At 45.3% G+C, this 26,781-nt stretch overlaps 1 protein-coding gene across 2 annotated transcripts in view; it reads left to right on the plus strand.

The window, feature by feature from the left end:
• The window catches only part of RAB31 (RAB31, member RAS oncogene family), a 114,815-nt gene that overhangs the window by 65,490 nt on the left and 22,544 nt on the right, over nucleotides 1–26,781 (plus strand). The window lies entirely within an intron of this gene.

Here is a 26,781-nt window from a genome sequence, read left to right on the forward strand (position 1 = left end):
GTCATTATTTCTACTATTACCATTTTAGTAACATTTTCATATGGTGAGGAGGGTTAGAATTCTTCACATTTTCCACAGCATCCCTGTTTGTTTTAGTTCTAGACTTTAACTTAAGGATGTAGCCAGGTCTATATGATCTCACTGTTTTGTTCTAAGATCTGAACTTGATGCATGGTATGTGAACATTTTGGCTTCCCCCAGAGACACTGGGTGTTGAACTTCCTCTGCCAGGAGAGAGGTTTGTAGGGACCCAGTCTGCCTAGACTAAAGCTGTGATGATAGCTCTGTCTAGCCTGATAAGCTAACTATTTTTACTAAATAAAACTGAAATAAAAAAGAAAACAGTGAATTTGTGTTGTCTCCATCCCCTGGTTAGTTTAATTGTCAGCAATTCGAGTAGTTGATTTTCGTAAAGACAACAACACACGCTTCAGGTTTTGCTAATCCAAACATGATTAAACCAAAGTGTAATGAACAACAGGAAAGATCTTGCAAAAGCCCTTAAGATGGGCTTTGCCAAATTGCTCTGTTTGGGATTTCAGAAGCTTTCTATCACATTGCACCAGGTTGGTTTATAATAACAGCCATAACCACCACTTACTTGTTTGTTTTTCTGGGGGCTGGACAGGTCTTTAAACTCCCCAGACTTAGTTCAGATCTCTGCCTTCTGCCCTGTAATCCTGAAACAGCCTGCTTGTCCAGAATTCCCAGACGAATGGTTTAACTTTCGTCGTGGGAAGGAGGTGGGCTGGGTGGGTGGAGGCAGCCTCTGCTGAGAGAAAGCCTTTGCTCTCACCTGACACCATCGAATTGTGATAAAGGTGCGACTTCCAGTGAACTAAGCCTTGTGTATCGTGGGAGAACGAATGGATGACAATTTAAGCAGAAAACGATTTAAACGTGAATGGAATTAGTTAGGACTCTTGACTATAGGGGATTGAAACTCAATTGAAATTAATTTCAGGAAAAAGGGGAATTTATTGGAAGGTACTGGGATCCACATGGTAAAAAAAACAGGGGTGCCTTTAGCTCTGGTATTTGATATGTTCCAGCTTTAGTTTCTAGAAAGATCCTGGCCTGGCGCTCTCTTTGTTTCTACATTGCCATAAAAGGATTGCCGCACGTCATGAGAAAGCATTTGTGGCCAAGGGAGGGGATGTGGGTGGGACAGATGATTTCTCCCACCATAGTCACAAGAATGGGAGGGTGGGTGGTTTTGAAGAGGGGCAGTTCCTGGAAAAGTCCAGCCTGATGTCTGTGACGTGTTGGTTTGGCCACTGGCACCGAAGCCACACCGTGTCTCAGGGTGGAATTCACTGTTTTGCATTCTCCTCGGCAGACATTCTGCTTTGTCTGCTTATCTGTACTCCATCCCCAAAGGGAGATGATCCAGTGCTACTTCCAGCTTCCAGTGTGACATCATGGGGTCACTGTCCCATGAGCCTATGCCCCCTGGTTTGGCCTCAGTGGGTCCGAATGTAGCTTCTCCAGCTCCCGTAGTTGTGGTTTAAAGGGTGGAATGTGGATCTCTTGTTAGACACAAAACTCTCTTAGATTTTTCTCTTAAATTCTCCTTGTTATTGAATCAAGGACATAACTCCCTTTGCGATTCTCCTTCGAATCTCTGATTAACTCAACAAGAAAACCCAGTTAGATGCTAGTAAATTTAAAATTTTTAAGCATTTAATATATTTTATTGAGATAATTGACAAACCATAAGACCCATCTGTTTTAAGTGTGCAGTTCAATGAATTTTGTGTATGTATAGAGTTGTCTAGTCAGCCTCACATCTCATTTCAGAACATCTCCACTCTGCAAACAAGCATCATGCCCATTACAGCCACTTCCAATTTCCACCTCCTTCCCACCTCTAGCAACCGCTAATCTACCTTTCTGTCTTTATTAATTTGCCTTTTGTGGACATTTTGTATAAACGAAATCATACAAATGTGGTCTTCTGTGCCTGGCTTCTTTCACTCAGCATACTTCCAAGGTCCTTCCATGTTGAAGTTTGTATCAGCTACTTCATTCATTTTCATGGCTGACTGTTATTCCATTGTGTGGATATACCACATTTTATTTTTTCATTCACCAGTTGAAATTCAAGTTGTTTTCACCTTTTGGCTATTATGAAAAGTGCTGCTGTGAATAATCATGTACAAATTTTTTTTTTTTTTGGTACGCGGGCCTCTCACTGTTGTGGCCTCTCCCGTTGCGGAGCACAGGCTCTGGACACGCAGGCTCAGCGGCCATGGCTCATGGGCCCAGCCACTCTGTGGCATGTGGGATCTTCCTGGACCGGGACACGAACCCGTGTCCCCTGCATCGGCAGGCGGACTCTCAACCACTGCGCCACCAGGGAAGCCCCATGTACAAATTTTATACTGACATATGTTTTCATTTCTCCTGTGTGTATACGTAGGAGTAAAATTTTGGGGTCATTTGGTAACTCGGTATTTAATAATTTGAGGAACTGCCAAACTTTAAAAAAGAGGGGAAAAAAAAGAACTTCAACCCTAGCCTCACACCTTATATAAAAATTACTCTAAAATGAATCATAGACTTTAATGTAAAATGTAAAACTCTTAGAAACTTTTAGAAAATATCTAAGAGAAGATCTTGAGAATCTGGGGTTAGGCAAAGAGTTCTTAGACTTGATAGCAAAATCCCAGTGTATCTAAGGAAAAATTGATCAATTGGACCTCTTCAAAATTGAAAACATTTGCTCTGTGAAAGCCCATGTGAAGAGGATGAAAGACAACGTACAGACTGGGAGCAAATATTTGCAAACCAAACATCTGACAAAGGAGTAGCATGTAGGCTACATAAAGAACTCTGAAGACTTAATAAAGTCTAATAAGTTTAATAAAGTTTAATAAAGTCTCATTTTAGAATGGGCAAAAGAGATGAGTAGACATTTCACCCAAGAGAACATCAAGATGTTGAGCAAAACCCTGAAAAGATGTTGAATGTCATAATCAGACCATCAGAGTGGCTAAAATAAGAAAGAGGGATAACAACTAGTGCGGGTGAGGGTGGGGAAGAACTGGATCCTTCGTATATTGCTGATGTGTGTATAAAACTCTGGAAAACTCTTTGGCGATTTCTTTAAAAACTAAATATAAAATTACCATATGCCCCAGCAATCACACTCTTGGGCATTTATCCCAGAGAAATAAAAACGTACGTTCACAGAAAGCCTGCACACTGGGTCTTAGTTGAGGCATGTGTGCTCCTTAGTTGCGGCCAGCGGGCTCCTTAGTTGCGGCATGCGAACTCTTAGTTGCGGCATGCATGTGGGATCTAGCTCCCTGACTAGGGATCAAACCCATGTCCCCTGCATTGGAAGGCAGATTCATAACCACTGCACCACCAGGTAAGTCCCCACGGAAACCTTGTTTGTGATGGAATCAGCCCAGATGTCCTTCAGTGGGCACACCAGGGTGCGTCACACTGTGGAATACTACTCAGCAGTGAAAAGGAACAAAACGGGTACAAGCAACCTGGACAAACCTCCAGGGAAATATGCTAAGTGAATAAAGCCAGTACCGAGGGTTTCATGTTGTATGATTCCACTTATATAACTTTGGGAAATGAAACCATTTTAGAATTAGAGGGAGATTAGTGGTTATGGTCGGGGTGAGGTGGGCGGAGGGGCGGGGGAAGGACAGCATGGACATAAACGGGCAGCACGAGGCATCCTTGTGATGCTGGAAACGTCCACCTCTCTGTGGGGAGGACACGAACCTACACGAGTGATAATACACACACACAAGCACCAGTAAAACCAGGGGAATCTGAACAGCATGGAGTGTATTGGTGTCAGTGTCCTGGGTATGATGTTACAGTTTTGCAGAACGGTGCCATCTGGGGAAACAGGGCAAAGCGTACAAGGAGTCTCTCAGTATTATTTCTTGTAATGGCGTGTGAATCCACAGCTACCCCAGTACAAATTTCAGTTAACAAAGTTGGATTTAGATAAAAATAATAAGTAAATATTAGGCAGTGGTGTGTGTGTGCGGACATGTATATGTGCACATATACATGCATATTATGTATATTATATATGATTAACTAAAGTTTTGTAAACACGCTGAGCCAAAGGATGAATTTAACCACTCCCCGCCACACCCACTGTACAGAAGAAAAACGGGAACTGTATTAAAAACTCCCATTTAGGAAAGCGGAGAAGGGGAAGCCTGGTGGATTGGTCCTTGCCCAGAGGATAAACTTTCTCCCGCTAGACAGAAATAGTCTGGTAAATGATAGGCCTGCGAGCCTAATGACACCTGCTGTTGACTCCTTTCCATGGCAGTGGAATTGCGTTCTTGGCCAACCAATCCAGCTGCTCCAGATTCCGCCTGCCGGTACGATTTTTCTGGGGAGTTAGCCAAGTCTCTCCACCCCAGACCTTATTTAGAGCTTGACCTTCTTTTACTCTAATCTAAAAGACTTTGCTCTTCTGTAATCGCCCCAAGACGATAGTTTCTTTTTCACTGGGGGTTGGAGAAGGATAGTATGCAGATTTGGTGTGTGTGTGAGCGTGCGTGCGTGCGTGTGTGTGTGTGTGTGTGTGTGTGTAGCAGGAGCCGGGCTCACCTAACAGACTTTGGTTGTGTAAGCTTGTAAATCCTTGAGCAGAGCTAGGCCTGGACTTGAAATGGGATTAACTCCCTGAACTTGACTCAGCCACTGGAGGCTTGTGTGCAGAAGTGCTTCGCAGGGGAGATGCCGATCATGGGGTTAGTGGGTTTCACATCCACCAATATTCCAGAAGAGGGTAGAAGGGTCTGACCACACCCCAGCATGAAAGGCCCTCACGGGCATCTGATCAGAGGAACTCAGGACTTCCAGTTTGGATTTTTTTTTAAGGCTCCTGATCTTTCTGAGAGATTTTCCTGAATATCTTGAAGAATTCTAGACAGAATCTCCTCGGGCTCAGATTATTGTGGAGTTGGAGTGATGTGTGGTCTCTCTGAACCCAGGCGAGGAAGCAAACCGGAGTTGGTGATACTGTGCGTGAGAAGACTGTCCCCAGCTTGTGCACAGCAGGTGCTCCGGGGACATCCCTTCCCTGCTTTCCTGCCCCCTCCCTCCCCAGTGAGGACGGTCCTTGGGGAGAAGTGTGTGTGACTCCTGATGGGGCCTAGGGGATGGGGCACCTCCCTTCTCCTTACCATCTACTGATGCTGGAAGGGGGCATTGCAAATTGGGGACATTTTAGGAACATACATAGTTGAAAGAAAATCAGAGAGCCTGCGCTGAACTGACTGTGCAGGGCCTGAGGTGGCCGGCTGGAGGAGCGCAGCCAGCTTGGAGCCCGGACAGTGACCATTTGCTGACATGTGCTGAGCAGGGCGGGTCCCAGGCTTCTGAACTAGTAACACGAGGCCTCGGGCTAATTCCAGGTGCCTCTGATGAGGGCACATTTGGCCTGGGGTCTAGAGGGAAAAGAAACCTTCTTCTCAGAAAGTCTGGAGAGCCTGCCAGAGACTGCACAGCCTTGTCCTGGGCCTGGTGGGAAATTTTGGGCAAACAAGTCTTGAAAAGAAAAAAAAGAAATAGATCACCTTGCTTTAGGAGTTTTAAAAGTTCCATGAACATAAGAATTGCTTAGCACACTTGTTAAAATTCAGATTCCAGGATTCAGTTCCGTAGATTCTGATTCAATAGGGCAGGAGCAGGCTGGGGACAAATACATTTTGTAAAGCAGTTCTTTTACAAGTGGTCCAAGGGCCATACTCGCAAAAGCATTGCCTTAGGTGATAGGAGTTGATGCGAGGGAAGAGGGACGGGGTCCTGGAACCTGGCTGGGCTTCTGACTGCAGGCCACACCTGCCTGGGCCTCCCTGCTGCCCTTCAGAGCTCACGGAGGCTGGAAACAGTGGTCCAGCATCATTCAGGATACGGAAGAAGCACCACCGACCCACCGTCTTGTCCCCTTCAGAAGCAGCTCCAGTTCTCTGCCCCCTTTTCTGCATCTCACAATGATAGTCATCAGGAGAAAAGGTGCGATTGTGGATTGGTTTGCCTCCGTCTGATTAATATCAGGTGCCGCTGGACCAGCATCTTGCACCCAGCCCCCTCCTGGATGCTGGGACTCCCCCAGATCCAGCCTGTACTTGGTTGCCTTGGCTTGGGCCAGGAGGTAGGATCACCTTGCTTGGGTGCTTTCATGTGATGCACTGCAGGTATTTCAGGAACCATCTGCTTTAATCAATGATGGGGAGAAGGATCCTCCAGGTGTTGAGGTTAGAGGAAGAAGAGGATTCCCTATCCCACCCCTGACACTTCAGCCAGAATCCCCCCTTCACTTTTCCCCGTCAGCCTTTCAAGCAGCCTTGATCTGTAGCCATCATAATAAGTAATTTATTGGAGAAATTATGCCCACCCCACCCCTACCTCATAGCAGGCTCCAGTTCTGTTTCCTTGGTTTTCTTTTCCCGATTTTGGACTCTTGACTCTGTACACAAACCCCCCGTGACCTCTCCAGATTAGGAACTCTTCCTACCTTTCTTGATCACGTAGACATTGGCCTTCCTCTAATGGGTTCCAGCTTAGGGGTCTCCTGACATCCTTAGGGCTGTGAACGAATCAGAAAGGGTGAAGGAGTGATGGTGTAGAAGTGCTGATAGGAGAGAGCCTTTGAGGCCTGATTTATTTTATCTTGCCTGTGGTAGCAGATGGAAGTTACCCACTGAAAGTAGTGGTGGAGTCTGGGGCTTGGAGAAGTGGTGGGTGATGACCTGGGGATGCCCAAGGTTCCTCCCTTCCCCCCCCTAAATACAACCCAGGAGATGATCAGGGGTGGAATCCTGAGGAATGGAATCAGGGTCTCTGAGATCTTACAGCAACACTTCTGGTGTCTCCAAGAGAATCACTGTGAGAGATTGGTTGGGCTGCTGCCGATGAGTCAAGACTTTTCTCCTGGAGCAGAGGTCGTCTTCCAAGAACAGAGCAGCTGGGGCAGAAGTGAAACTAGGCTAGGGGACGAGGAAGGCGATTTATTCTACCAGTTTTCAGTTATTCGATTAGCAAATAACTTTTGGTCGTTCTGTGTGGAGCAAAGTACTATGGGAAGTACAAGAAAAGAGAAGAAAATATTTTCTTAGAGCTATTTATTTCTATTTGGGGAGCCAAGAGGGATATACAGGGGGAGGAAAATATCTAATGAGTAATACAAGACTATGTTTAATAAAGTTCCAAAGTTAAGGTGCAGGAAGGACAAAGGGATTCAGGAAAGGGAAAGTCTGTCATTGCAGACGGTGATTTGGAAAGGCTCATGGATAAAATGTGTCACAGGCTGGGCTGTTCAGGATGAGTCGGGTAGGAGGAAATTCCAGGAAGGGAAGATCATGGACAGAGGCATGGGCGTGGGAGGGCCTTTGACAGGTGTCATGGCAGGGTGGGGGGGGATATCAAGAGTATCTACCTGATCGTCTGCCCTCAGGAATGGGGAGAAGATGGGTGTGTGGTGAGTGGCTTAAAAGTATGCCGAGTGTCTGGGCTCAGTGGGCAGGGCCAGGATGGCAAACCCCCGAGATCCTGCCTCCAACTTCTGTCTCTCATCCCCAGGCTCCATTGCCCATCAGTCATGGCTCTGTCTTCTCCTGAGCCTCTGTGGTCTCAGGCTTCTTCTTAACACAGAGCTGCATGTAGTCACCAACAGCTAAAGCGGTGGAACCTATCTGCCAACACCACGGTAGGCGTGGGAGCCTCTCTGGATTCTTCAGCAAGTAAGGCTTCTTGCAATTTCCTGTGTCATCTAGAGCGGGAAACCAGGGTGAGAGCTGGATATTGCAGGCTCAGTGCCCCCGTGCAGCTTCCTGAAACACATACCAACCCGGTCAGAAATCATCAGGTACCAGTGGTTTCAAGTTTTGGGGAGAAAGTTGAGGTCTTCAGTAGATGAAAAATATATTTGGAAATAAATATTGTTTTACTAAGAATACATGAATTGCTTTCACTTCTTACGTGTGACTCCAAAACTCATTCCATTCTTGACAGTGGGCCAAAAATGGGTATAAGAGTTTGTTTAAAATTATACAAACCAAATAACAGAACTTGAGATGTTAGATGTTAAAAATCCAATTTATTCCAAATACTAAAAAGCAAAAAAGCCAACGAACATCAAAAGCCACTACTGTGCAAGGTGTGGAAATATCATGGCAAGTATTAAAACACACCCAGGGACTTCCCTGGCAGTCCAGGGGTTAGGACTCAGAGCTTTCACTGCCCTGGCCCTGGGTTCAATTCCTGGTCGGGGAACTAAGATCCCACAAGCCACGTGACACAGCATAAACAAACAAACAAACAAGTAAATGAGTGAATGAATGAATAATACCTCCAGCATTTTCCTTACATGAGATGAGGAAGCAGAGTAGTCTGCGCTGTTAAAATGTGAGTTTTGTGCCCTGAGATGCGCCTTCCCGTGTTTCTACCTTCTTCTGATGCTGTGCAGCGGCTGAGCCTGCATCTACTGCTATTATCCAAGTGGGAGGGAAGGAACTGAAGACTGACCTCCCCAGAGAGGGATCTGGAATTGCTCTGTTTCAGTTATCAAGTATTCTTAATGAAGAATCTATAAAACACTTACGTATATCTTAAAGAATAATATGAATTTGAACAGCTCTATACCTACTCAATCACATCCCCTTCTCCCCATCCAGAAGTAACTGCTGCTCTGACTTTTGTGATAACCATCACTTTTTTTCTTTGTACTTTGCCACCCATGTTTGCATATCTAAACAATAGATTTAGGTTTGCCTGTTTTTGAACTTTGTGTAAATGGAATAACCCTGAGTGTATTATATGATGGTTTGTCTCTTACCTCAACATGCCTGGGAGATTTCATCACAACGAACATTAGCTGTACCTTGTCCGTTTCCACAGCTGTACACTTTTTTTTTTTTAAGGCAGTCTTAATACACTTTATTTACTTTTTAATTTTTATTTACAAATTTATTTATTTATTTTTGGCTGCGTTGGGTTTTCATTGCTGCACGCGGGCTTTCTCTAGTTGCAGTGAGCGGGGGCTACTCTTCGTTGCAGTGCGCGGGTTTCTCATTGTGGTAGCTTCTCTTGTTGCGGAGCACGGGCTCTTAGGCACGCGGGCTCAGTAATTGTGCCTCTCAGGCTGTAGAGCATAGGTTCAGTAGTTGTGGCACACAGGCTTTGTTGGTCCACGGCATGTGGGATCTTCCCGGACCAGGGCTCAAACCTGTGTCCCCTGCACTGGCAGGTGGATTCCTAACCACTGCACCACCAGGGAAGTCCTGTGCACAGTTCTGTTTGATAAGTGCAACACAACTTATCTATCCATCCTACAGGTGATGGGTATTTGCGTTATTTCTGCCTTGTTATTATGAACATTGCTTCTTGAACATTTCTTGCATATCTCATAGTGCCACGTGTTAGCATTCCTTAGGTTCAGGTGTGTAAGAGTCTAATTGCTGAGTCACAGGGTGGGCGCAAGCTCAGTTTTACTAGGTGATGCCAATATTTTCCAAAGAGGACACCGGTAGTGCAGGAGACTTCCTGTTACTCAACGCCCTTAGTGCTGTAAGATGCCAGGGCGTGGAGAGAGATCTGATAAGAATTTCAGTTTTCATTTCCCCAGTTACCAGGGAAGTTGGCATGTTTTTATTTATTGGCCATTCAAGTTTCGTCTTGTGTGGAGAGCCTGTTCAAGACTTTGCCACCTTTTCTCTTGGGATATTTACCTTCATCTTGTTTATTCATCTGTCTGTCTATCTATCTAATTTGATGGTATGTGTTGAAATATCTTCTCAAATTTATGTCTTGTATTTTCACTCTTTATATATATTTTTAAAATTTTTATTTATTTATTTATTCATTTTTGGCTGCGTTGGGTCTTCGTTGCTGTGCGCAGGTTTTCTCTTTTGCGGCGAGCGGGGGCTACTCTTTGTTGTAGTGTGCAGGCTTATCATTGCTGTGGCCTCTCTTGTTGTGGAGCACGGGCTCTAGGCGCGCAGGCTTCAGTAGTTGTGGCACGTGGGCTCAGTAGTTGTGGCTCGTGGGCTCTAGAGCACAGGCTCAGTAGCCATGGCGCACGAGCTTAGTTGCTCTGCGGTATGTGGGATCTTCCTGGACCAGGGCTGGAACCCGTGTCCCCTGCATTGGCAGGCAGATTCTTAACCACTGCGCCACCAGGAAAGTCCTCTCTTTATGTTTTTACAGCATCAGAAGCCTGTAATTCCTACCTAAGAGAATTTATCAAGTTTTTCCTTTATGTTTTTTGGGGGGGAATGGTCGAGGGAGGGCAAATCATTTAAGAAATCTTTCTGCACCCCCTGAGATCATGAAGATATTCCACTGTGTTGATTATCTTTTAAAAACTTTACAGTTTTGTTTTCCTGTCTGTCCTTAAGTCACTTGGCACTGATTTTATGTGTGCTGCCTAGTTTCTCCTATGTGGATATCCAGTCGTCTCAGCACTCCTGGTTGTAAAGTCCATTCTCTCCCCGCTGAAGTTCCACCTCAGTCGTGTATCACGTGTCCTGGGTGCACAGGTCTGTTTCTAGGGCCCTCTGTTCTGTTTCACAAGCCGACTTACCTATCCTCATACCTATACTACACTGACTTAATTATCACAGCTTTCTCATGAGTCTTGATAAATGGTCTTGGACTGCTGATATGATCTGGAATCTCTGTAAACGATATTTGTTGGCCCAAGGGAAGGTTTCCTGAGAGTGTAGGGTGTGGGTGTGGATGTGTGAGTTGTGGTCTGGTGGAGATTAGGAGAGTGTTGGGGCGCAAATCTACATGTGTGTGTTGGGGAGTGTTTATTTTTATGGCCGATTTAAAAAATATTTAAATAAACTTTAGTTTAGGATAGTTTTATATTTACAGAAAAGTTGCAAAGATAGTATGGAGTTCTCATATACCCCATATCCAGTTTCCCCTGTTGTTAACATCTTACATTAATTACTGTGGTACATTTGTCACAGCTAAGAAACCTACATTATACTTTATTATACTTTGTATAATACTTTATTATTAACTGAAGTCCATACTTTACTCAGATTTCATTACTTTTCCCCTAATAAACCTTTTTTATTATAGGATCCCACCCAGAATATCATATTACATCTAGTTGCCATGTCTTTAGGATCCTTTGGGCTGGGACAATTTCACAGACTTCCTTTGTTTTTGATGACCTTGACAGTTTTTAGTACTAGTCAGATATTTTGGAGACTGTCTCTCAATTGGGGTTTGCCTGATGTGTTTCTCATGATTAGACTGAAGGTTTGTGTTTTGGGGAGGAAGGCCACAGGGGTGAAGTGCTCTTTTCATTACTTTATTATTAATTAAGCATAGCAGGGGTTCATGTTATCAACATGATTTGTCATCCCTGATGATACTGACCTTGATCACCTGGCTGAGGTGGTGACTGTAAAGTTACCCTCCCCTGCTTTGCTTACCATGCTGTTTGGAAGGCAGCCCCTGTTCCCAGCCCTCACTCAAGGGGTAAGGATTGTCCTCCACCGCCTCAAGGGAGGAGTCCCTACATAAATTATTTGTAATTCTTCTGCTGATGAAATTTGTCTCACCCCCATTTTATTTATTCAGTCATTTACTTAATATCAGTGTGGACTTATGGATATTTATTTTATACTTTAAGTTATAATGCAGTATTGTATCATTTAATTTGTTACCCAAATTGCTCCCACTTTGGCCGCTGGGAGCTCTTTCTTTCGGCACCTGTGTCCCTTTAACATGTACACATCATTTTGGGTTTTGAGTACTTCCTTACTTTCTGACACAATAAGATGTTCCAGGCCCATCTTGGACGGTTTAGGCTACAGCCCTAGACTCAGCCATTTCTCCAGGCAGCCCTCATTCCTTTTACTGGAGAAGGGTATTTAGAAACCAAGATCTGGGCTGGGTGTGCTCGTTGCTACTGGGGTGTCATTGAGTCTAGGCCCTCCGGGTGAACAGAGCTGGGAAGTATATGTATGTATGCTAACAGGAGTATACATACACACATATCTATAATTATTTCTGTACGTATCCATTTGTATCTATATTAAGGTAAACATAAGTTCATATTGATAACTCTGACTTTAATCCAGAACCATAGGGATCATTGTAACCTTCTTTACAGGGCGGGGGAGGGCTGTTTCAAAAAATTCTCAACTGATGTATGATTAAACAGAGGGATGAGCTTTTGTTGCTGGAGATTTTCTTCGAAGATACAACAATCTTTCCCCTTTCACTTTACATATTGCCCAGACCTTTAAGAGTTCAAAAATGTGACTTCTGTGAAGACATACAGCTATGTCAGTGGTTACTTTCAAATGGCACGATATTTACTTATCTTTATATACTGTCCACTTAGGCAGCAGTGGACTGAAAACAAGTTTAACCATCGTCACCACTATCATCCTTGTCAACCTGAATTGAATGCTTACCGTGTGCCAGATACTATCATAAGTAGTTTAACTGGATCTTCACAGCCCAGTGAGGGTTATAGTCATTCTCCCATCTTATCGATAAGGAAACAGAGGCATGGAGACTGAAGAGCTTGCCCAGGTCCTGTGGCTGAGAAGGTGTAGGGCCCAGCTTTAAACCCAGGTAGTCTGTCCCAGAGCCGATGTTTGTTCTATGTTCCTCTCCTAAGAAGTACGAACAGGATCCAAGAGGGAAAATCATTTCTGATCTACCGAGAGAAAATAAATGGCAGCTGATTTGATTCTGCTCAGAGAATTTGGAGCTAATGATTTTTTCCAGTGGTTTCTCTGGCCTCTTGGGACTGGCCTACATTTCTGTCTGGAGAAGGGGTATTCAGAAGCAGAGGTAATGGCCAGGCCCCCATCGGGAACCTGTGTTTTCTGCTCAGTCCTTATTCGTTTCAAATTCTGACATTTTCCATGAGAAACAGTCCATCTAAGTCTGTGGCAGGAACCTGACACTGCTTGTTTGAACCTGACACCAGGAATTTGGCCCCAGGTTAATAACATTTGTAGACACATTAATAAGCAGGCTCGGCCCCCTGGGAACAGAAATCCTTCCCAGGGTACACATGCCAAGTGCTTTAACTGTAAGCGCTTAGATCATCGTAAAGAGTTATTGTCCAATCAGATATTTATTGAGAAGGTAGTAATTCTTTTTTTTTTTTTAGTTCATTTAAGTTTTAGTTCCACCTGGCAGATAAACCAATCTGAGGGTCTAAAAGAACTGGCATTTTGAACAGAGATTTTGCTGATTTAATTATTGCTAACATGGTTGCCTCCTCTGGGTGCTACACAAATATCTTGGATATTTAGAGAAAAACGAGCTGGCAGGAGCACAGTAAGCCCGGATTATTCATTTCAGTGGCTGCTTGAGGGAGCTGGGGAGACGGAGACCACTTCATGACACACAACAGCCTTTGCAAACAGCCTTCAGCCTTCCTCTGATGGGCTTTGGCGGAATGTATTGCTTTTGGCTAGAATGCCTTAAACACATGGGAGGGTTTTGACAAAAATAATGCCAGCAGACATTGAACAGCCTCTCCTGCTCACAGTGCCTTGCTGCGTCCTCATGGCCAGCTTAGTTGGTTGCTTCAGTTTGACCTGGGCTGGAAGGGGGCTGTGGTTGGAGGAGAGAGTAAAATTACAGGGCAAACATTTTTCAGTGAAATGGTAACTGTCATATCCCAGGAGTCTGGCAGAATATAAAATGCTCGGTTATTGCTGGTATGGTATTTTAGAAATATAATATACACGCTAGAACACACCAGCAACACCAGAAGTTTTCTGTTGGGAAGAGCTCATGAGGCCACTATTCTTTTATCACTTATAAAATGGTGCCTGGTGAATGTATACTTTATTATGTCCTACGTATAGTCATCTTAATACAGATTCCCACACTCTGGACTTGATAGTGTCAGATTATGAATTGGATAGACTGCAGAAATATCAAACTCAATATTTTACAGTCTACCTTCTAAAAGAGTTGTTTTCAAGCTATAGAAAGCATAAGAAACGGTCGTGAAGTTGCTAAAATGCCTATTTCTGGGATGTGCCCACTAAACATTCTGCTTCAGTAGGTCTGGGGCACAGGGGTATTCATTTCTAACAAGCCCTGAATAATCATGGGCTAGGAGGTCTGTAGAACACACCTGAGACTGATGCCCTACAAGATGCATGGGGCGTCCTCTGAAGACATCTAGAGAAGCTTAGTGATGGTTGTTAATGTGACAGAGAGAAGTGCGGGAAGCTTGGATGTATGTCATTTTGTCTCTTTGTTTTTAGCATCAAAGTGTCTTGTTTTTTGACATATGTGTTTAATTTTCTGGGAAAATGAGGACTTTTGTGCACCTGCTCCAAGATACCTGAAAAGTTCTTAGGAGACATGGCTACTATGCATTTACCCATGAACTCTGGAATCACATGGTTACCCTGCGAGCAGTGTTTGAGCCCTCCTCTGTCTCCGCATGCTAGCATGGCAGATAATAAACGTTTTCATCTTGGCCAGTCTGATGCATGAATGATGCGATCCTCATTTTCATGTGAATTTCTTTAATTGCAAGCAGGATTAGGAAAACCAAGATTATCTACTGAGAACTGTTCTTTACCTATATACAAAAACTATTCTTGGGTTTCCCTGGTGGCGCGGTGGTTAAGAATCCACCTGTCAATGCAGGGGACACGGGTTAGAGCCCTGGTCCGGGAAGATCCCACATGCCACGGAGCAAATAAGCCCGTGCGCCACAAATACTGAGCCTGCGCTCTAGAGCCCGCAAGCCACAAATACTGAGCCCGAGTGCCACAACTACTGAAGCCCGCACCTAGAGCCCGTGCTCAACAGCAAGAGAAGCCACCCAATGAGAAGCCCGCGCACCGCAACGAAGAGTAGCCCCCGCTTACCGCAACTAGAGAAAGCCCGCGTGCAGCAACAAAGACCCAACGCAGCCAAAAATTAAAAATAAATTTAAAAAAAAGACTATCCTTTACCTCTATCAATTAGAAAATCAAGTAGAAGTTAAAACCCTCTTTATAAGTAACAATGTAAATGAGTAATAGACTGTTTTGGTGTGTGTGTCATTTTTAAAATTTGAAATATTGTAATTCCTAGGAATGAATTTAGCAAGAATTGAGCAAGACCTATATAGATGAATGTTACAGTTCTAGGATAGGACAAAAAAGGTACTTTTTCCTTGGATAGGAAAACTGAGTAGTATTGTAGAAATGTCAGTTTGCTCTAAATTAATGAAGACTTTTGTGCATCTGCATCATGAATTCACTGAGCTTCCAGGCAAATTACCTCAGATAATTTAAAGTTACATTTTTAAAAGGTTTTTACAAAATGATCGTAAAATTCACCTAGAAAAACAAACAGGCGAAAATAGTATTGGAAGGACTAATCTCAGCACATATTGAAATATATTTTAGTGATTTAGTGATAAAACAAGACAGCATTGTCAGGGAACTGGACAGAAAATCAATGAACAGACTACAGAATCAAGACATAGGGTGAAATGCATAGGGATATTTAGTATATGATAAATATGATATTTAAATAAGTCCAAAAAAGGGGATAGTTCAATACATGGTTTTGGGATAATTAGGGAAAAAAATGAGAGAAAATAAATTCAGAGTGGATCAAGGATTTAACTGTAAAGTAACAAAACCATAGAAGTTAGAGAAAGCAGTGGAATCTTTAAAATAATCTTGGAATTGGAATGAACTGTTCTAATCATGATTCAAAACTCAGAAGTCATAGAAGAAAGTGATCAATAAGTCTGACTACATGAAAACTCCTGTGTGGAAAAAATGCCATACACAATGTCTAAATACAAATGCTAAGCTGAAAAAAAATGTGGAAAATATATTACAAAAGGCTAGGTTCCTTAGTATGCAAAGAGCGCTTACAAATAAATTTTTAAAAATCCAAACAATCAAAACCAGAGTGTGCAGAGAACATGGGTGAGGATATTACAGAACAAGAAATATCCGTGGCTTATGAAAAGTTGTGCACAAACTTTGAATAAAAGTTACTCAGAATTAATGTCAGATTTTTCTCATGGAGTTAGGACTTTAAACTATGGTGTAATTTTACTCTTGGGGTGATTTATGGTGGTTAGTGTATTTAATGATGTATGCTGTGTCCCCCGTTCTTCTGTGGAATAGTGATGACTGGCCTGGGAGCCTTCCTGGGCTGTAAAAGGAGGGGCCTGAGTCAAATAAATGTACTCAGGCTCTGAGGCAGTTTGAGCCTCCTGCTTACTTGTTTCCTCCACTTGCTTCATTTCCTCTGTGTTTTTGGCGTTCTCTGAGAAGGTGGTGCCATCTTTGTAAAGATGTATTAAGTAAACACCTACTATGTGCCGGGTATAGTTTTCAGCACTTTATGATATCAACTTACGTTACATTTATATTTTTTATATAAATTTATTTATTTTTGGCTGCGTTGGGTCTTCATTGCTGCACATAGGCTTTCCCTAGTTGCGGGGAGCGGGGTCTACTCTTCATTGTGGTGTGCGGGCTTCTCATTGCAGTGGCTTCTCTTGTTGCAGAGTATGGGCTCTAGGTGCGCGGGCTCAGTAGTTGTGGTGTGCAGGGCTAGTAGTTGTGGCTCGTGGGCTCTAGAGCGCAGGCTCAGTAGTTGTGGCACAGGGGCTTAGTTGCTCCGCGGTTTGTGGGATCTTCCTGGACCAGGGATCCAGCCCATGCCCCCTGTATTGGCAGGCGGATTCTTAACCACTTTGCCACTAGGGAAGTCCCTACGTTACATTCAAAATGGTAAAGCGGAGGCCCTGAACCAAGGTGGCGGAGTAGAAGGATGTGCTCTCACTCCCTCTTGCGAGAACACCACAGTCACAACTAACTGCTGAACAGTCATCGACAGGAAGACACTGGAATTCACCAAAAAAGATAACCCACATCCAAAGACAACGGAGAAGCCACAGTGAGAAGGTAGGAGGGGTGCAATCACAATAAAATCAAATCCCATAACTGCTGGGTGGGTGACTCACAAACTGGAGAGCACTTATACCACAGAAGTCCACCCACTGGAGTGAAGGTTCTGAGCCCCACGTCAGGCTTCTGAAGCTGGAGGTCCGGCAACGGGAGGAGGAATTCCTAGAGAATCAGACTTTGAAGGCTAGCGGGATTTGACTGCAGGACTCTGACAGGACTGGGGGAAATAGAGACTGCGCTCTTGGAGGGCACACACAAAGTAGTGTGCGCATCAGGACCCAGGGGAGACGGAACCAGACCTACCTGCTAGTGTTGGAGGATCTCCTGCAGAGGCGGGGGGTGGCTGTGGCTCACCGTGAGGACAAGGACACTGGCAGCAGAAGTTCTAGGAAGTACTTCTTGGCATGAGCCCTCCCAGAGTCCGCCATTAGCCCCACCAAAGAGCCCAGGTAGGCTCCAGTGTTGGGTTGCCTCAGGCCAAGGAACCAACAGGGAGGGTACCCAGCCCCACCCATCAGCAGTCAAACAGATTAAAGTTTTACTGAGCTCTGCCCACCAGAGCAACAGTCAGCTCTACCCACCACCAGTCCCTCCCATCAGGAAACTTGCACAAGCCTCTTAGATAGCCTCATCCGCCATAGGGCATACAGCAGAAGCAAGAAGAACTACAATCCCGCAGCCTGCGGAACAAAAACCACATTCACAGAAAGATAGACAAGATGAAAAGGCAGAGGGCTATGTACCAGATGAAGGAACAAGATACAACCCCAGGAAAACAACTAAATGAAGTGGAGATAGGCAACCTTCCAGGAAAAGAATTCACAATAATGATAGTGAAGATGATCCAGGACCTTGGAAAAAGAATGGAGGCAAAGATCGAGACGATGCAAGAAATGTTTAACAAAGACCTAGAAGAATTAAGGAACAAGCAAACAGAGATGAACAATACAATAACTGAAATGAAAACTACACTGTTAGGAATCAATAGCAGAATAACTGAGGCAGAAGAACGGATAAGTGACTTGGAAGACAGAATGGTGGAATTCACTGCTGTGGAACAGAATAAAGAAAAAAGAATGAAAAGCAATGAAGACAGCCTAAGAGACCTCTGGGACAACATTAAACGTTATAGGGGTCCCAGAAGGAGAAGAGAGAGAGAAAGGACCCGAGGAAATATTTGAAGAGATTATAGTCGAAAACTTCCCTAACATGGGAAAGGAAATAGCCACCCAAGTCCAGGAAGCACAGAGTCCCATACAGGATAAACCCAAGGAGAAACACACCAAGACACATAGTGATCAAATTGGCAAAAATTAAAGACAAAGAAAAATTATTGAAAGCAGCAAGGGAAAAATGACAAATAACATACAAGGGAACTCCCATAAGGTTAACAGCTGATTTCTCAGCAGAAACTCTGCAAGCCAGAAGGGAGTGGCATGATGTACTTAAAGTGATGAAAGAGAAGAACCTACAACGAAGATTACTCTACCCAGCAAGGATCTCATTCAGATTCGATGGAGAAATCAAAAGCTTTACAGACAAGCAAAAGCTAAGCGGATTCAGCACCACCAAACCAGCTCTACAACAAATGCTAAAGGAACTTCTCTAAGTGGGAAACACAAGAGAAGAAAAGGACCTACAAAAACAAACCCAAATTTCTCCAAAGAAGATATACAGACTGCCAACAAACACATGAAAGAATGCTCAACATCATTAATCATTAGAGAAATGCAAATCAAAACTACAATGAGATATCATCTCACACCAGTCAGAATGGCCATCATCAAAAAACCTAGAAACAATAAATGCTGCAGAGGGTGTGGAGAAAAGGGAACACTCTTGCACTGCTGGTGGGAATGTGAATTGGTTCAGCCACTATGGAGAACAGTATGGAGGTTCCTTAAAAAACTACAAATAGAACTACCCTATGACCCAGCAATCCCACTACTGGGCATATACCGTGAGAAAACCGAAATTCAAAAAGAGTATTGTACCAAAATGTTCATTGCAGCTCTATTTACAATAGCCCGGAGATGGAAACAACCTAAGTGCCCATCATCGGATGAATGGATAAAGAAGATGTGGCACATATATACAATGGAATATTACTCAGCCATAAAAAGAAACGAAATTGAGCTATTTGTAATGAGGTGGATAGACCTAGAGTCTGTCATACAGAGTGAAGTAAGTCAGAAAGAAAAAGACAAATACCGTATGCTAACACATATATATGGAATTTAAGGGGAAAAAAATGTCATGAAGAACCTAGGGGTAAGGCAGGAATAAAGACGCAGACCTCCTAGAGAACGGACTTGAGGTTATGGGGAGGGGGAAGGGTGAGCTGTGACAGGGCGAGAGAGAGTCATGGACATATACACACTAACAAACGTAGTAAGGTAGATAGCTAGTGGGAAGCAGCCGCATGGCACAGGGATATTGGCTCAGTGCTTTGTGACAGCCTGGAGGGGTGGGATAGGGAGGGTGGGAGGGAGGGAGACGCAAGAGGGAAGAGATATGGGAACATATGTATATGTATAACTGATTCACTTTGTTATAAAGCAGAAACTAACACGCCATTGTAAAGCAATTGTACCCCAATAAAGATGTTAAAAAAAAAAACCAAAACAATTAATAAAATGGTCATAGGAACATACATACTGATAATTACCTTAAACGTGAATGGATTAAATGCTCCAACCAAAAGACATACATTTGCTGAATGGATACAAAAACAAGACCCATATATATGCTGTCTACAAGAGACCCACTTCAGACCTAGGGAGACATACAGAATGAAAGTGAGGGATGGAAAAAGATATTCCACGCTAATGGAAATCAAAAGAAAGCTGGAGTAGCAATACTCATATCAGATAAAATAGACTTTAAAATAAAGAATATTACAAGAGACAAGGAAGGACACTACATAATGATCAAGGGGTCAATCCAAGAAGAAGATATAACAATTATAAATATATATGTACCCAACATAGGAGCACCTCAATACATAAGGCAACTGCTAACAGCTATAAAAGAGGAAATTGACAGTAACACAATAATAGTGGGGGACTTTAATACCTCACTTACACCAATGGACAGATCATCCAAAGTGAAAATAAATAAGGAAACAGAAGCTTTAAATGACACAATAGACCAGATAGATTTAACTGATATTTATAGGACATTCTATCCAAAAACAGCAGATTACACTTTCTTCTCAAGTGCACATGGAACATTCTCCAGGATAGATCACATCTTGGGTCACAAATCAAGCCTCAGTAAATTTAAGAAAATTGAAATCATATCAAGCCTCTTTTCTGACCACAACGCTATGAGATTAGGAATGAATTACAGGGAAAACGTAAAAATCACAAACACATGGAAGCTAAACAATACGTTACTAAGTAACCAAGAGATCACTGGAGAAATCAAAGAGGAAATCAAAAAATACCTAGAGACAAATGACAATGAAAACACGACGATCCAAAACCTATAGGATGCAGCAAAAGCAGTTCTAAGAGGGAAGTTTATAGCAATACAAGCCTACCTCAAGAAATAAGAAAAATCTCAAATAAACAATCTAACCTTACACCTAAAGGAACTAGAGGAAGAAGAACAAACAAAACCCAAAGTTAGCAGAAGGAAAGAAATCATAAAGATCAGATCAGAAATAATTGAAATACAAATGAAGAAAACAATAGCAAAGATCAATAAAACTAAAAGCTGGTTCTTTGAGAAGATAAACAAAATTGATAAACGATTAGCCAGACTCATCAAGAAAAAGAGGAAGAGGACTCAAATCAATAAAATTACAAATGAAAAAGAAGTTACAACAGACACCGCAGAAATACAAACCATCCTAAGAGACTACTACAAGCAACTCTATGCCAATAAAATGGACAACCTGGAAGAAATGGACAAATTCTTAGAAAAGTATAACCTTCCAAGACTGAACCAGGAAGAAACAGAAAATATGAACAGACCAATCACAAGCAATTAAATTGAAGCTGTGATTAAAAATCTTCTGACAAACAAAAGTTCAGGACCAGATGGCTTCACAGGTGTATTCTGTCAAACATTTAGAGAAGAGCTAACACCCATCCTTCTCAAACTCTTCCAAAAAATTGCGGAGGAAGGAACACTCCCAAGCTCATTCTATGAGGCCACCATCACCCTGATACCAAAACCAGACAAAGATACTACAAAAAAAGAAAATTACAGACCAATATCACTGATGAATATAGATACAAAAATCCTCAACAAAATACTAGCAAACAGAATCCAACAACACATTAAAAGGATCATATACCATGATCAAGTGGGATTTATCCCAGGGATGCAAGGATTCTTCAATATATGCAAATCAATCAATGTGATACGCCATATTAACAAATTGAAGAATAAAAACCATATGATCATCTCAATAGATGCGGAAACCTAAATGCCCATTGACAGGCGAATGGATAAAGAAGATGTGGTACATATATACAATGGAATATTACTCAGCCATAAAAAAGGAGCGAAATTGGGTCATTTGTTGAGACGTGGATGATCTAGGGACTGTCATACAGAGTGAAGTAAGTCAGAAAGAGAAAAACAAATATCGTATATTAACGCATATATGCGGAACCTAGAAAAATGGTACAGATGAACCGGTATGAAGGTCAGAAATGGACACACAGATGTAGAGAACAAACGTACAGACACCAAGGGGGGAAAGCCGCGGGGGGTGGGTGGTGGTGTGATGAATTGGGTGATTGGGATTGACATGTATACACTGATGTGTATAAAATTGATGACTAATAAGAACCTGCTTATAAAAAAATAAAGTCAAAAATAAGTAAAATAAAATAAAATGGTAAAGCGTTCGCCCATCTGGCAGCACGGGGGCTAAGGCCTGAGCGAGGGAGACATGATGAGGCTGTTTTACTGAAGGAGAACATTTTACTTCTGTGAGCAGCACATTGAGCTACCTTCCTCACGTTGGCCACTGACTAGGACACCTGTCATTCAGAGATTCTGAACGAGAATTCACTGCCACAGTACTGCTCTTCTGCACGGGAGGCCCAGTGGAGCTCACCTGTCTCCGCTGACTTTCAGGAGGGACACAGGAGGTGAGCTTGCCGGTGAACCCCTAGGTGCAGAGTGCTGTTCTGCCCTGGCCTGCAGGTTGGATGCACCTCCTGACAGGTGGGGCCCAGGAGCTCCTTCTTGGGATCCCTGACCTCCTCTCCCCCTGCCATCCGTGGAGGAGGCTCATGGGGAATTAAATAGCCCTGGGGTTGGAATGAGTCAGCTGCCGTGTTGCCAGGTTACACCCACCAACAACAAAACACGGACCCTCATTGGGCGGCACAGCCTGTTGAGAAATCCGAAGCCACAAGAATGCTGTTTCCTGCCCTCCTGCCCCACGGGGAGCCTCCCAGGGCTGTGGGCTCTGCCTGAGTCCCAGACACATACCGTCCACGCTGCGTGGACCCCGTTGAAATATAACACCTGATTACCGTCCGAGCCTGGGGCTGGGAGGAGATGCCCCCTTTCCTGTGTTTTCAGCCGTAAGCCTCCCTCCTGGCCCTTTCAGAAGGCTGGGTGAGTCTTCGCCCCCCAGGACTTTTCCAGTTGTCCTTGTCAGCACTCCCCATCCTTCCTCCGAAGACCCCGTGGTCCCTCTACCTCAGTCCTCCTCTCTGCTGAAGGCCAGTGGGGGTGACTGTCACTCAGTCATTCAGTGGGTACTTACCAATCACCTCCTAGGTGCCTGGCACTGCTAGGATCCTGGCCCCTTAAAAACAAAACGTGATCCCGATCGTAGGAGATCCACAGCCCGTTAGGGAGACAGAATCTCACCAGGATGATGGCAGCCCCCAGGCTGCTCTCGAGGAGGGGGTGCTGCGCGGAGCTCTCCAGGAGGCCACGTGGAAGGGGGTGGGGAGGGGTGGACCAGAGCAGGTGCAAGGTCCAGAAACAGACGTGAGCACAGCAAGGTCCCAGAGCGGCTGTCCCGTCGGGCATGAACGGGGAGGACTCAGGCAGGAAGCCTCGTCCTGCTAAGGCACTGGGTTTCATTGGTTGGAAGACATGGAAGAATTCTGTTCACGGGAATACTTGATGGATCTGTAGTTTTGAAAGAGCCCCACGGTGGGCCTGGGGGTGATAGATTGCAGGAGGCTGGAGGACCAGTTAGAGGCAGCAGCAGAAACCTGAGTGATGGAGACTAGGGCCTGATCACTTCGGGCTGAGAGGGGAGGGGACGCCTTGTAGGCACCTCCAGGGCTTTGGGCCTAGGAAACAGCAGGTTTACAGGGAGAGCCGCCGGTTGGTGGCTGAAAGGCGGTGAGTATAAATAGAGAAGTGATGGTTTCCAAGCCCCTTTGCTTTCCACACGGCTATGAGCCCTCTGAGGCTGTAATCGCATGCCCAACACAGGCCAGTCTGCTGGAGGCAGCCGCCCATCCCACATCCTGACCCGTAATGCTTTCACCAGCACCCCCGCCCCGCTGTCACCCAGCTCTGCACGCTCATCCCGACTCCGTTTCTTCTTATGGTCCCTGGAAGTTGGTGTCTTTCTCCATGGTCTCCAGGGTGACTTCTGGGAGTCCTGACTTTGTGTATGTAGCTTCATCTTGAAAGCCTGAAAATACTCTTTCCCATCAAAATTGACTAGCTGTGTGTTTATCCCTTGGCTTGGGCAGACTCGTTTCAGTTTACCTGTTTAAGGCCTATCACAGCGCCCAGCCTAGGGCAGACATTCGGTAAATATTTGTTGGAAGAAATGAAGGAAAGTCTTGGATGCCATGTCTCCTGTGATGGTGATTACAGAAGACCGGTTGATGCTGACGCCTTCCAGTCTCCCCGGGCTGTGTGTGGCCTCCCCCGAGACACAGCTGGGGGGTTCCAGGGTCACCGAATGGTCACACATCTACCAGGGGCCCCGAGGAAGCAGCCACTCACCTCCCCAGGGTTCTCCTTTCAGATTGTAGCTGTACCATTTGTTCCAGCGACAATTCTTGGACACCAACCAGGTGTCCCGCAGCTCAGCACATTTCTGATGCTGACTGACCCACAGTTAACACCGACCCCATGGGTCATGAACTCGGTCCCACGAGACTACCCGCCCCTTCAGACGCCAGCTCAGGTCTTGGTTATCCCCAAGTCACCCACGCTTCTGCGCAGCAGACGACGCATTTTGGGGGTCCATGACTGGCCCGCCCAGGTTCAATAATTCACTAGAACAGACAGAACTCAAGAAAGCACTAGACTTATGATTCATTTTTATAAAGGGTACAACTCAAGACCAGGCAAATGGAAGAGACACATAAGACAAGGTTTGGGGGGCAGGGAGGGGCTGTTATGTGGAGCTCTAATGCCCTCTCCGGGCACCCCACCCTCCCAGCACCTCCGTGTGTTCACCAGCCCGCAGCTCCCCACGCCTTGCGTTCAAGGCTTTGTATTGAGCTGTCATTACTTGGTCGTGACTGATTAAGTCTCCAGCCCCCGCCCAAGGTTGGGAGTAGGGTTGAAAGTTCCCCCTCCTCTACTCAGCTGGGCAACCAGCTCCGGTCCTGCAGCCACTTCTGACACGGCCCCACCCCATCAGAAACTCAGGTGTGGTCTCCTGGGGGCTCTTAATGAATAACAAAGACGCCGACCCCTGGGGAAACTCCATGGGCTTCAGGAGTTCTGCACCAAGAACAGGGACAAAGACATATTTCGTGTGATATCACCGTGGTGAGACACACTTTCTCAGACCCAGGAGTGGGTGGTCCTTCTAATCTCAGGTCACTTAAGAGGAGCGGGACTTGCCTGGCCTCCAGACTCCTGGCATGAGAACCTGTTCTACAGGACGGGCTGCACCTGGCCCTGCCTCTGCCCCTCCTCCAGTGTGCTGCAGTTTGGGGTTCTTTCTTTGTCTGTAAAGATCGAAGGAACGGCTTCTGGAATGTGGGTGCCTGTTTGCTCCTTGTGACAGGAGCAAAGGGGGCAGAGCCAGAGGGCCCCGCGTTGGCCCCTGTCTCTGCCCCGAGTCACTGTGTCACCTTGGCAAGTCATTTGTTTAACGAGACCCGTTTCGAAACCTGGGGGAGATCTGAGGACGCGCTTCTCTTCTCTCTGCATTTCAGGGCCCAGCATTGTTGGCTCTGAGAGAACTAACCCTTCTCGGAGGTTTACTGTGGTCCTCGGGATGGATAGGTTGTATTGCATTGCAAGTGACTTTGTTCTCACCGTAACCCTGGCAGAAACTTTTCTGCTCGTCTTCGTCCAGCGAGGGGGCTGATGAGAGGGGAGTTAAGAACGCAGGGGAGGTGTCGCTGCAGCTTCCTTGGTTGCCAGATGGGCCCCTACCCCAGGGAGAGATGAGCAAACACAGCCCGTCTTATCTGCTCCACCTTTGGGCAGAGAGGAGCCCCACCCTTCAATTTGTGGTTTGATAAAGACTGCCAGGAAGACAGAAGAAATAGGGTGACTTGCCAAACTGAACCTAGACAAGCCCTCTTCTGAAATATTTCAACTGTAAAATTCACCGCCACCAAAAAACTGAAGACTTATTTTTAATAACTGAGAGGCCCGGGGCTCGTCTGTTAGAACACAAGAAAGAGGGTAGATTCGGGAGGGTCATTTTGCCCGGTGCCTCTTTGGTGAGAATGATGACTCAAGTGCAGGTTCCAGCTGACACTCAGGAGGCCTCTTTTCTCCTGGGACCACCGTCTTGAAGGTGGCAGTGGGACCCTTTCCCAGGAAGTGCCTGAAAATTCCTCCTCTCATATGATTTGGGGTCTGGAGAGAATTTAAATGCCAGGTAGAAGTTGCCCAGTAACTTTTTTTTTAATATACATTTATTTTATTTCTGGCTGCACTGGGTCTTCGTTGCTGCGCACGGGCTTTCTCTAGTTGCGGCGAGCGGGGGCTACTCTTCGTTGCGGTGCGCGGGCTTCTCATTGTGGTGGCTTCTCTTGTTGCGGAGCACGGGCTCTAGGCACGTGGGCTCAATAGTTGTGGTGCACGGGCTTAGTCGCTCCGCGGCATAAGAGATCTTCCTGGACCAGAGCTCGAACCCATGTGCCCTGCATTGGCAGGAGGATTCTTAACCACTGCGCCACCAGGGAAGCCCTTCCCAGTAACTTTATGCACCAGTTGAAACCATCGATGAGGCCTGTAGAAGAACTGCCCTCCCAGTTTTGATTTTCCCTGCCCTCTGCCCTTTCCCTGTAGCATCCCCCTAGCCCAGCCCTGCATTCTCTTGCCTGCAGCACTGGAGGAGCTGGCGAACTCTCCCCTGCCTCCCCGTCTAGTCCCTTTCGTGCCCCTGTTTCCCTAGGATGTGGAGCTGATCCTGTCGCTGGCCCTCCGTGACCACTAGGTGCCCACCTGCCCGTCCACGATCCCTGCTGGACCCTCTCAGCCCCATCACTGACTTTCTCTGCCCTCAGATCCCACGTCCTTCATTGTCAACCCTCCATTGTACCCAAGGCAGTGCTGGCTGGGTGCAGAGTTGACTTTCCATGGCACCGGGGATGGGGGAATGAGGGTGCTCCCCACCTGGGGGGCCTTTGTCAGGCTGCTGTATCACAGGCCCTGGTCCATGTTCTCACTGCCGCTCGTGGCCACACTTCAGTGACCTCCTCCAAGGCACCTGCCTGGGTTCCGTTGATCAAATGCATGGCTCTCCACCCCGCTACTCCTGAGCACTTTGCTGTCCACACAGATATGACAATGTTGTTCCTTCGCGTGTCCGTGGGTGTGTGTGTCTTCGCTCTCAAGTGTAGATTCCAAAAGGCAGGGACTAGGGTTTTCTCTACACCTGAAAGAAAGGCTGGCATACGACAGCACTCACTAAATATTGGTTGAATACATCAGTAAA

Source organism: Lagenorhynchus albirostris, chromosome 14 (genome assembly GCF_949774975.1).
Source record: "Lagenorhynchus albirostris chromosome 14, mLagAlb1.1, whole genome shotgun sequence".
Classification (NCBI taxonomy): domain Eukaryota; kingdom Metazoa; phylum Chordata; class Mammalia; order Artiodactyla; family Delphinidae; genus Lagenorhynchus; species Lagenorhynchus albirostris.